Source organism: Pinus tabuliformis, chromosome 3_1, assembly GCF_031772625.1.
Source record: "Pinus tabuliformis cultivar Carrire ecotype Pingquan chromosome 3_1, CPIR1, whole genome shotgun sequence".
NCBI classification, from domain to species: domain Eukaryota; kingdom Viridiplantae; phylum Streptophyta; class Pinopsida; order Pinales; family Pinaceae; genus Pinus; species Pinus tabuliformis.
The window spans coordinates 73,320,767-73,330,884 of record NC_142301.1 but is presented as its reverse complement, the minus strand read 5'-3'; positions in this window follow the sequence as shown (position 1 = coordinate 73,330,884).

Here is a 10,118-nt window from a genome sequence, read left to right as displayed (position 1 = left end):
CTGCAAATAAATATTCATCAGGAAACTTATCCTCTACAGGAGAATCTTCTTTAGTATTCTGAATCCTAGACAAGAAATCAGCTACTGTATTTTGTTTCCCTGGTCTATTCAACACAGTAATATTGAATTCCTGTAAAAGTAGGAGCCACCTTGTAACTCTGCCATTAGTAACAGGTTTTTTCATTAGATATCTAATTGTAGAATGATCAGTATGAATAAAAGTTTCATAGCCTGTTATATAGTGTCTAAACTTATTGATTGCATGAACAATAGATAAGAACTCTTTTTCAGTTACAGTATAGTTCAACTCAGTGGGAGTCAAATTTTTACTGGTATAGTAAATGGCATAAGGAACTAAATCTTTTTGACCCAAAATAGCTCCTAGAGCTGTATCTGAAGCATATGATGAAATATGGAAAGGGAGTTTCCAATTTGGTCCTCTCAAGATAGGCGCTTCAGATATTCTTGTTTTCAAAGTTTCAAATGCTGATTGACAAACAGGATCCCATTTGAATTCACAGTCTTTTGTAAGTAGTTTGAAGAGTGGAGATGCTATTTTAGTGAAGTTTTCTATAAATCTTCTATAATATCCAGTAAATCCTAGAAAACTTCTAACATCTTTTTGACAATTTGGAATAGGCAATTTCGAGATGACTTCAACTTTTGATCTATCAACTTTAATCCCATCCCCTGAAATATGATGTCCTAAAACAATACCTTCAGTAAACATCATAAAGCATTTTTCATGGCTTAATGAAAGGTTTGTCTCTTTACATCTTATAAGGACTTTTTCCAAATTTTCTAATGCCTCTTCAAACGAATTACCATAAACTGTAAAATCATCCATATAAACCTCTACACAGTCATGGATTAGATCATAAAAAATTCCTAGTATTGCTCTTTGGAATGTTGCGGGTGCATTACATAATACAAAAGTAAGCACTCGATAAGCAAAAGTTCCCCATGGATAGGTAAATGTGGTCTTGTCCTAATCCTCAGGTGCTACCTGAATTTGATTATAACCACTAAAACCATCTAGAAATGAAAAGTACTTTTTGCCTGCTAATGTATCTAATACTTGATCGATAAAGGGTAAAGGAAAGTGATCCTTCAAAGTTGCTTTGTTCAATTCCCTGTAGTCAATGCATACCCTCCATTTACCATTATTTTTGGTTACTATAACCAAAGGAGAAACCCATCGGCTATCTGAAATTGGATAAATGAAGTTTACATTGAGTAGTTTTTGGAGCTCTTCTTTCACTATCTCCCTAAGATTTGGATTCATCCTTCTCTGAGGTTGTCTGATTGGTCTACTGTTTTCCTCAATATAGATATGATGGATGCAAGTCTTAGGGTCAATACCTTTCATATTATATACTCCCATGCAAATGTAGTAGAATTTTTTTGCAAGATTTTGGTTAGCTCTCCCTGTTGTGATTTTTCCAAATTTTTGTTGATATTTAGTGTTTTACCTGGAAAAATCTCAATGGTAGAACTACCAAACTCTTCCATAGAGTAAAGAGACATTTGTCTTGATGATAAATACTCAATGTCAGAATCTAACTGAAATTGTGTGTGGTCATATTCTGAAGATGTTTCAAAATTTTCTAATGTGTTCAGAATTTGACTATCTTCACTGGTTTCAGAAATGGTAAAGACAGGTTGTATAGTGTCCTCATCATCAACCCATTCATTGTCTCCTACTTCTGTAATTGCTTTTGCTGGAGGACGCATATTGAATTTCTTTGTCGAACTACCATCAGAAATGTACATATCCCCAGATCTACAACTAATGAAAGCATCAGTTGTGGCTAGCCAAGATCTTCCTAAGATGAGTGGATGCCCTCCTAAATTACTCTTAGGAATCAAAATCATGAAATCTACTGGATATTCCCAAGAATCTAAGGAGACTGAAATATCTTCTAATACACCATCTGGTTTGATTATTGATCTATCTGCAAGTTGCAGTAAGGTGGGTGTAAAGAGAATATTAGGAAGTTTAAGTTGTTCCATAGTCTGTCTACTCATAATGTTGATAGCAGCCCCTAAGTCAATCAAATTATTTGGAATTTCTATTCCATTTATATGTGTCTTGACAATTGGACTACCTGGATCTACATATTTCTGCATGGTAATTTTTCCCATCATGATATCTACAATTTTCCTACCAAGTGGATTCTTCTTGTATCTCTTGGTTTCCTTCCTGGTCTTTTAAGACTCAACTCCTTTATTGTTTTTGCTAGAATAGGAATCTCTCTAATGGCTTGTAGCAAGGGAATCTTGATACAAACATTCTTTAATTCATCTAGGAAATCATAGTCAGGCAACAAGATTTGTTTTTCCACCCCTTTGTCAATTTGTAATCTTTCAGGGAAAGGAGGTGTGGATGAAGATGCAGGTTGCTCAACTACAGGAGTTGTGGGGGTTGACTCTTTTTCTTTTTCTTTTTGAATGGTTGGGTTTTGAAGAGATGCTTCTTCAGAACCTTTATTGGCTTTAAGAGAATCCTCCTCAGAGGTATCTTGCTCTTGAACATCTATAGAAGGTTTTTCTAAAACTCTACCAGACCTGAGTTGTACATCATTGAGAGGAACAATCATATAGGTAGGAAATTGTTGTCCTTCTACCATGTAAGCATTCTAAGGATTTTTGTTGTTGGGATTTGGCAATGGCTGGGCTGGTAGTTGATTTTATTTTGTTGAAATGGAAGCAAGAGTTGAGAATTTGGATTTTGTTGAGAAGGTCGTTGTTGTGGAAATGGTAATGAAAGTTGTGGGTTTTGATTTGGAAGTTGTGGATTTTGTTGATTTTGAAAAGATGGAGGATATTGATAAAATTGAGCAAATCTCCCATAAGGATTTTGCATCCCTTGTGCCCATGATTGGTATGGATTTTGAGATTGGGGCCAAGGTTGTTGCCAGGAATTCCAATTTGGTGGGAGCTGAAAGTTCATAGGATTGTTAAATCCTTGATTTTGTGGCCCCTGCCAGGGTCTTCTTGAAACAAAACAAAGGGATTCTACTGAATTTGGATCTTCCTGAAAGACAGCTTTGAGCCCAGGAATTGAAGGGAAATCCTTGGTCTCATGGCTTTCTGAGCAAATCACACATGTCTCTACAACTTTTGCATCCAAGGGACATTCCCTTAAAGCATGTTTCTTTCTACATTTTGGACAAAAGATGGCTAAGGCTTCGGCTTCTGCTTTCTGCTTTTTTTGTATTTTAAGGGTGTCTAGTTGTTCACTAAGGCTCCCTAGAATATCAGTTTTGAACTCATCAAGCATATTTCCAATCTCTGCCCTACTTACTGATCCAGTTGCAGATTTGTTTGCTCTAATAAGAGAAGGATCTCTAGGCCCTTTTCCAGTTTTAGATTTTCCCCTTGAGAGATGGACACATAGTTCTGCTATGTCATGGAGTGGAAGTTGAGAAATATCTCCCTTCCCCATCATGTTTAAAATATCTATCCATTCATCTCTAATGGCTTTTAATAGAAGGGCTTTCAAGGTTTCCTCATATAAATTACTCATTTTTTCTCTCTTTAAATTGTATTGAAATCTTTCAAGTAAATACTCCAGGTTTTCATCTTCTTTTTGCATCATCTTGAATACCTCATCCTTATGATTGGTGGGCGTACAATAATCCAAGTATCTATCCAAAAATGTTTGTTTCACATCATTCCAAGTCCTAATAGATTGGGTGACTAATCCCATAAACCATTTCAAAGCAGCTCCTTTCAATGTTGAAGGAAACAGTTTGAGTTTTTGAGAGTCTTCCATATAGTCATAGGTTCGGCACAAGACTTCAAACTCAAATAGAAATGTTTCAGGATCCTCACTTCCCAACCCATAAAAGTTTGGGAGGACAGATGGTGAAATGTTTTTCATTGTTGTATGGGTCTCCTCATCAGCTATAGGGAATCCAAATGAGTTATCTCCATCCCTATTTCCCCCATTGTTACCTCTACCTCCTCCATTGTTTCCTCCTCCTCTACCTCTACCTCTACCCCCTCCTCCAAATCCATTCATTACTTCCTCTGTCATGATAGTTTCCTCAAAGTTCTCAGAGTCCTCTGGTTCTTCTATTAATGGCAAGCGAGGAAAGATTTCTCCCTCCTCTTCTTCAGGTGATTCTACTTCTTTGATTACAATATGTTCTCCTATAGAAGTGAAGAAAGGTTCTTCTCCTAGGTCAGATTTGATGGATAGTGTGGGAGAGTCTCCTAATTCAGTTGCTTGCCCCTTGAATTCCAGGAATCCTAAGGCTGGGAGTGTGAGTTGGAGATGATGGAGGTGTATCTTGTCTATGCCTTGAAGTAGCTGGAGTTGTAAAAATCGAACTTTTGGCCCTAGCTATAAACCTTCCCCTAGAATCTCTTGCTCTATGCATGTCATTTTTTTATTTTTTATTTTTCAAGTCGGGCTAATAATTCTCTTTCTGATCTTCCAGGTCACTCTAGGTGCAAGAAGAGAGCATAATCAAGAAATTATTAAACTAACAACTCTCTTTTTTGATCCTCCAGATCACACTAGGTGCAAGAGGAGAGCATACTTCAAGAAGTTATCAATTGTCCCTTCGTTTTTTTTTAAGAGATTGGCTACCTAGTTACACTTCCCCGGCAATGATGCCAAAATGTTTGGTCAATTTAGTGTGTCCTAAATTGCTACATTAATTATCAATCCAGGAGTCATAAACTGATGAAGTGTGGTGCACTATATGTGCAAGACATCATATTTCTTATATTTTTGTCGTTTTTCAATTTTTATTTTGTTTTGGGGGTTTTTACCTTTGTTTATCTCCTAATATAAATGGAAATCCTATTCCTAAGTCTTTAGAAGGCAAGTATGGATATAGATTTTAGGCAATTATGTCTTCTATAATGGTTTCCAGCACTTAAAACTTCAGAAGATCTTAGAATATACTAGTGATGACAGTAATACTTGAACAAGAATGAAAGATGTGCTGCTATCTAAAACAAGTAAGTAATGAACTACTGATCATGAAACTATCATCTCTGTTGTTGTTTAAATACAGAAAAATGATTCAAGCTACTGCACTCAAAGAAATAAAAAATTGCAAAGAAAGTAAAACTAAAATCAAATTACATCATTTATAGTTCAATCTCTCGCCAGTTAGTCTAGCTACGGCTTTCAGAGATAATCGTCAATAACATGAGCAATCTAATATCTAATTGCAAAAAAGTAAAACTAAAATCAAATCACACATTCATAATTCGATCCCTCGCCAGTTAGTCTAGCTATGGCTTTCGGAGGTAACCGTCAATGATATGAGCAATTTAATATCTAATTGCAGAAAAGTAAAACTAAAATCAAATCACAACATTCATAATCTGATTCCTCGCCAGTTAGTCTAGCTATGGCTTTCAGAGATAATCATCAATGACATGAGCAATCTGATATCTACTTGCAGAAAAGTAAACTAAAATCAATTCACAACATTCATAATCTGATCCCTCGCCAGTTAGTCTAGCTATGGCTTTCGGAGGTAATCGTCAATGACATGAGCAATTTAATATCTAATTGCAGAAAAGTAAAACTAAAATCAAATCAGAAAATTCATAAGTTGATTCCTCGCCAGTTAGTCTAGCTATGGCTTTCGGAGATAATCATCAATGGCATGAGCAATCTGATATCTACTTGTAGAAAAGTAAAACTAAAATCAATTCACAACATTCATAATCTGATCCCTCACCAGTTAGTCTAGCTATGGCTTTCGGAGGTAATCGTCAATGACATGAGCAAGTTGATTTCTAAACTAACTAACAAAGCAAATGCTCAAGACTGAAATCAACAAAATAGAACTGGAAAAATACTAAGAAAAGCAAAGTCAGCAGAGAATTAATCCCATGTCCTTAGTCATTGCGAAAATTATATGCAAGTGCTCGGGCTACCTACTCTATCCTGAAACATACATGCACTGATCAGTGCCATACAAACTTGTAAAATCATGAACAAGATTGAAATACCATAACAATTGAAATATATACAAGTGGATACTATGGAATATATGCAATGGAAATAAGAAAACGATGCATAAAACTTTACAGCAACAAGGGAAATGAAACCTCAGCATACAGGGGCCCTCTGCACAACCTCAGTCAACAAGCTATCAATCCACGCAATCATGTAGAAACAGAGTCTTCTCATATATTTCAAAACACAGTTACAACAATAAAACTAGTGTTACGACACAGTGGACTTTGAACAACAAAATTACATTAACTAAAGACTAACTCTATGCGTTATAGAAATGTGTTATTTATAACAAAGGTGACATAACTGTTTTCTTGTAAAACTGCGTGAACAGGGGACATATAAAAGACAGTGTCCATGGATTTAGCATAATGGTTGCCGAGAATATTAAATCTATCAACTGTGGTTGTTGGATTCGCATCATGGGTCAGTCTACAAGTGGCAACATGACCCCAGAGATTTAGGAATGATCACGCATCCTTCAGAATCTTTCAGGTGTTTGAAAATAGAGTCTGGCTGCCATAGGACTCTTACGTTGGACCACCGTTGACCACAACTTCCCTTGATAAATCTGGCTGAACCAATAGGACTTGATCCATGTCCAGGTCATTTCTAACTTGGCCATGTGGCTTGTTTTGCTTGATGACATCTGCAACATAGAGTTTAACAAAAACAACTGCGGAAAGTTGAATCAGCTGCAGAAAGTGACTGGATTCCGTAGCTAATGAGCAAAATCTAGTTCAAACAGAAAACACAAAAACATAGTTAGAAAACCACTTAAATGCTCTTTTAGAATCAATATTCAATGATTTCTGATAGCTTATGGAGTACTGGTGAGGGAGAAAATTCTAGGAAAATGTGTAGGAGAGGTGTCATTTCAAAGCTCTACAGCGATGACACAGAAACAGGGAATTCCAGCTGACAGAGGCAGGTGATCCGAAGAAGCGGAAGAGGAAGCGAACAGTCAAAGGACGGATTGGCTTTAAGCCATGAACAGATAGAGAATAGAGAGAGACATAGGAGACATAATAGAGAGTGAAGAAAGAAGCAGAGAATAAAGAAGTCGAGCTGACCTGTAGAGCTAAGGTAGCATCGAGTAGACAGAACCAAGAAGGCTTGATAGGTTCAAGAAATCCCTGTGAGGATATCTATGGGGAACTGAGTACCAAATTAGACTCATCCCATTAAGACCAGTTGAGGTCGAGACTTGGTAAGGGAGATTTTGTGTACTATAGTGGCTTGGGGAATCCAAGTACCACCCTACTAAGCATCATCTGTTATAGGAGACTCGAATTGAGCTCCTCATTGTAAAAACTCTGCTTAAAGACACAATAAAAAAGGACACCACTGAAAGCTGGACCAGGAGACGTAGCCCAAGAGGTTGGGTGAATTCCTTATTAAATTGTTGTGTTTTTTCCAATGCTTGTGTATTTCACAATCTTATCGATCCATTGCTAAAAATAACATAGGCACACCAACACATGAGTCTGTAATACCTACATTAATTAACTAAGATCATACATAAGTGATTTTCAGATCAAGTGGTATCAAGCTTGTGCTGGATTTACCTGTTGAATGCTAACTAGATCAAAGCTCAAATTAGGAGAAGGAGAGTTGGTCGAAACTAATCCTAAGATTGGAAGAGTCTATCCTCAGAAGACAATGTTAGAGGAAGGTTCTGTGGGGCTTGACCCTCAATTTATAGATAGTTTCCTGGCCTGGGTAAGACTCTTTCTGTCTGGAGTGAATTTGTTTTTGCAATCAGAAATCAGTTTTGTCCACTGGCCTACATGCAACAAGCCATGATGAGCTGGCAAACTCTTCGTCAGTTGAAAGGGCAAAGTGTACAAGGTTACACCCAAGAATTTAGGAAGAGAGATTTGATTCTAGGAATCTCATTAGACTCACTTGAGACTTTGTTGAAGTACATCGGTGGTCTACACAGCTACATGAGGCACAATATCCTCATGTTTAATCCCACTAGTATAGATGAGGTATCTATTCAAGATACGCATATAGAAGTTAGAGAAAAGAATGGAAACCCAGAAGTTGGGGGATCATCCCAACCCACTGCAAGCAAGAATAAGGAGAAAAGAAAACAAAAATGGAAAGCAAGGAAGGCCAACACTGCACAAAAAGCAAGTCTTCATGCACTCACTGTAAGAAGGATGGGCATGATGATGAGCACTGTTGGATTCTGCATCCGGAGCTAAGACCTAAGAAGTTCGAGGGCAAGAAGAAGAAGACTGCTGCAGCTATTCAGAAATATTTGGGGTCGGACTCAAGAGATGAAACAACCATTGCAGCCACATGTATAAAAGGTAAGAATTCTGAAGCATCTACTAGTAATTCTGCACAATCTACTATTGATGAAGAAAATAAGAGAAAAAGACATGAGCTTTTCCATATTCGAGTTATTTCCAAATATCAAAAGATTGATACTTTGTTTGATAGTGGCTCACAAGTAAATTTAATTTCTAAAGCAATTGTAAAGAAGTTGGGATTACTGACTACACCTCACAAGAAACCATACCCATTAGGATGGTTAAATGATAAAGCACAACTACAAGTGACTAGACAATGCAAACTCAAGTTTTCTTTTGGGTCAGCATTTGTAGATGAGGTTGAGTTAGACATAATTCCTTTGGATATAGGTGGAATTGTTTTAGGAAGCCCTTACTTGTATGACAGAAAAGCTATTTTCTATAGAGCTGAGAACAAGTATCTACTCGTTAAATATGGAATCGAATACTTTGTAAGAGTTCATAAGCTCAAGAATAATTACACTCTCATAAACTCGGGGCAGATGAAACAAATATTAAATTCATGAATTTTTTTTTTACTGATGGTTGTAAAGGAAAAGAAACCTGATAAAACCAATGTATTTGAGGGCTGTGATGCTAAACAACAAGTTGATTTAGAAAAAGTCGTTTCATAGTATGATATCTTGTTTCAAGAACCTAAAGGTCTGCCACCCAAAAAGGAAATAGTGCATGAAATTAATTTGCAGAAAGATAATCCATTGCCTAACATTGGCATGTACAAGCTGTCCACTTTAGAGAATGCAGAAATCAAGACTCAGGTGCAGGAGTTGCTCGAGAAGGGGTTCATCAGACCTAGCACATCACCATGTGGATCTCCAATCATTTTGGTGAGAAAGAAAGATGGCTTGTGGAGAATGTGATTTGATTACTGAGCACTGAATAAGATAACAATAAAAAATTGTTATCCCCTTCCTCGCATAGATGATCTATTAGATCAATTGAAAGAAGCTGTTTATTTTTCCAAGTTAGACTTGCATAGTGGATATCATCAGGTCGGAGTTGCAGAACAAGATGCATGGAAGACTACTTTCAAAACAAAGCAGGGATTGTATGAGTGGTTGGTTATGCCTTTTGGCTTAACTAATGCTCCAACTACTTTCATGAGAATAATGAATGATGTACTCAGACCTTTTCTTGATGATTTTGTTATTGTATATCTGGTTGACATTCTGATATTTAGCAAAACATGGGAAGAACATTTAAATCATGTTAAGCAGACACTAGATGTTTTGAAAAGATAAAAACTTTATGTTAAACTCTCAAAATGTGAGTTTGGCAAAACATCTTTGAATTATTTGGGACATATAGTAGGGGGTGGTGAATTGAAGATGGATCCCTCTAAGGTGGTAGTCATTGTAAACTAGCCTAAACCCAAATCTGCTACAGAAGTTAGGAGCTTCTTAGGAGTAGCACAATATTGGAGAAAGTCCATTTCTAACTTTTCCTTAATTGCAGCTCCCTTACATGCTTTAACAAGATTGAACAAGGTGTTGCAGTGGGGAGGCAAATAGCAGAAAGTCTTCAACACCTTGAAAGAAAAGATTAGTACAACACCTATACTAGCACTGCCAGATCTTCAAAGACCCTTTGAGATCCAAACAGATGCTAGTGACTATGCCATGGGAGCAGTGTTGATACAGCACGGTAAACCCATATGTTATCATTCTGAAACACTTAATTCTGCAGTAGTTAACTATCCCACATATGATAAAGAATTGTATGCATTAGTACAGAGTGTGAAAAAGTGGAAACATTACTTAATGGGCAAAGAAACAATAATACATACTGATCATCAACCACTT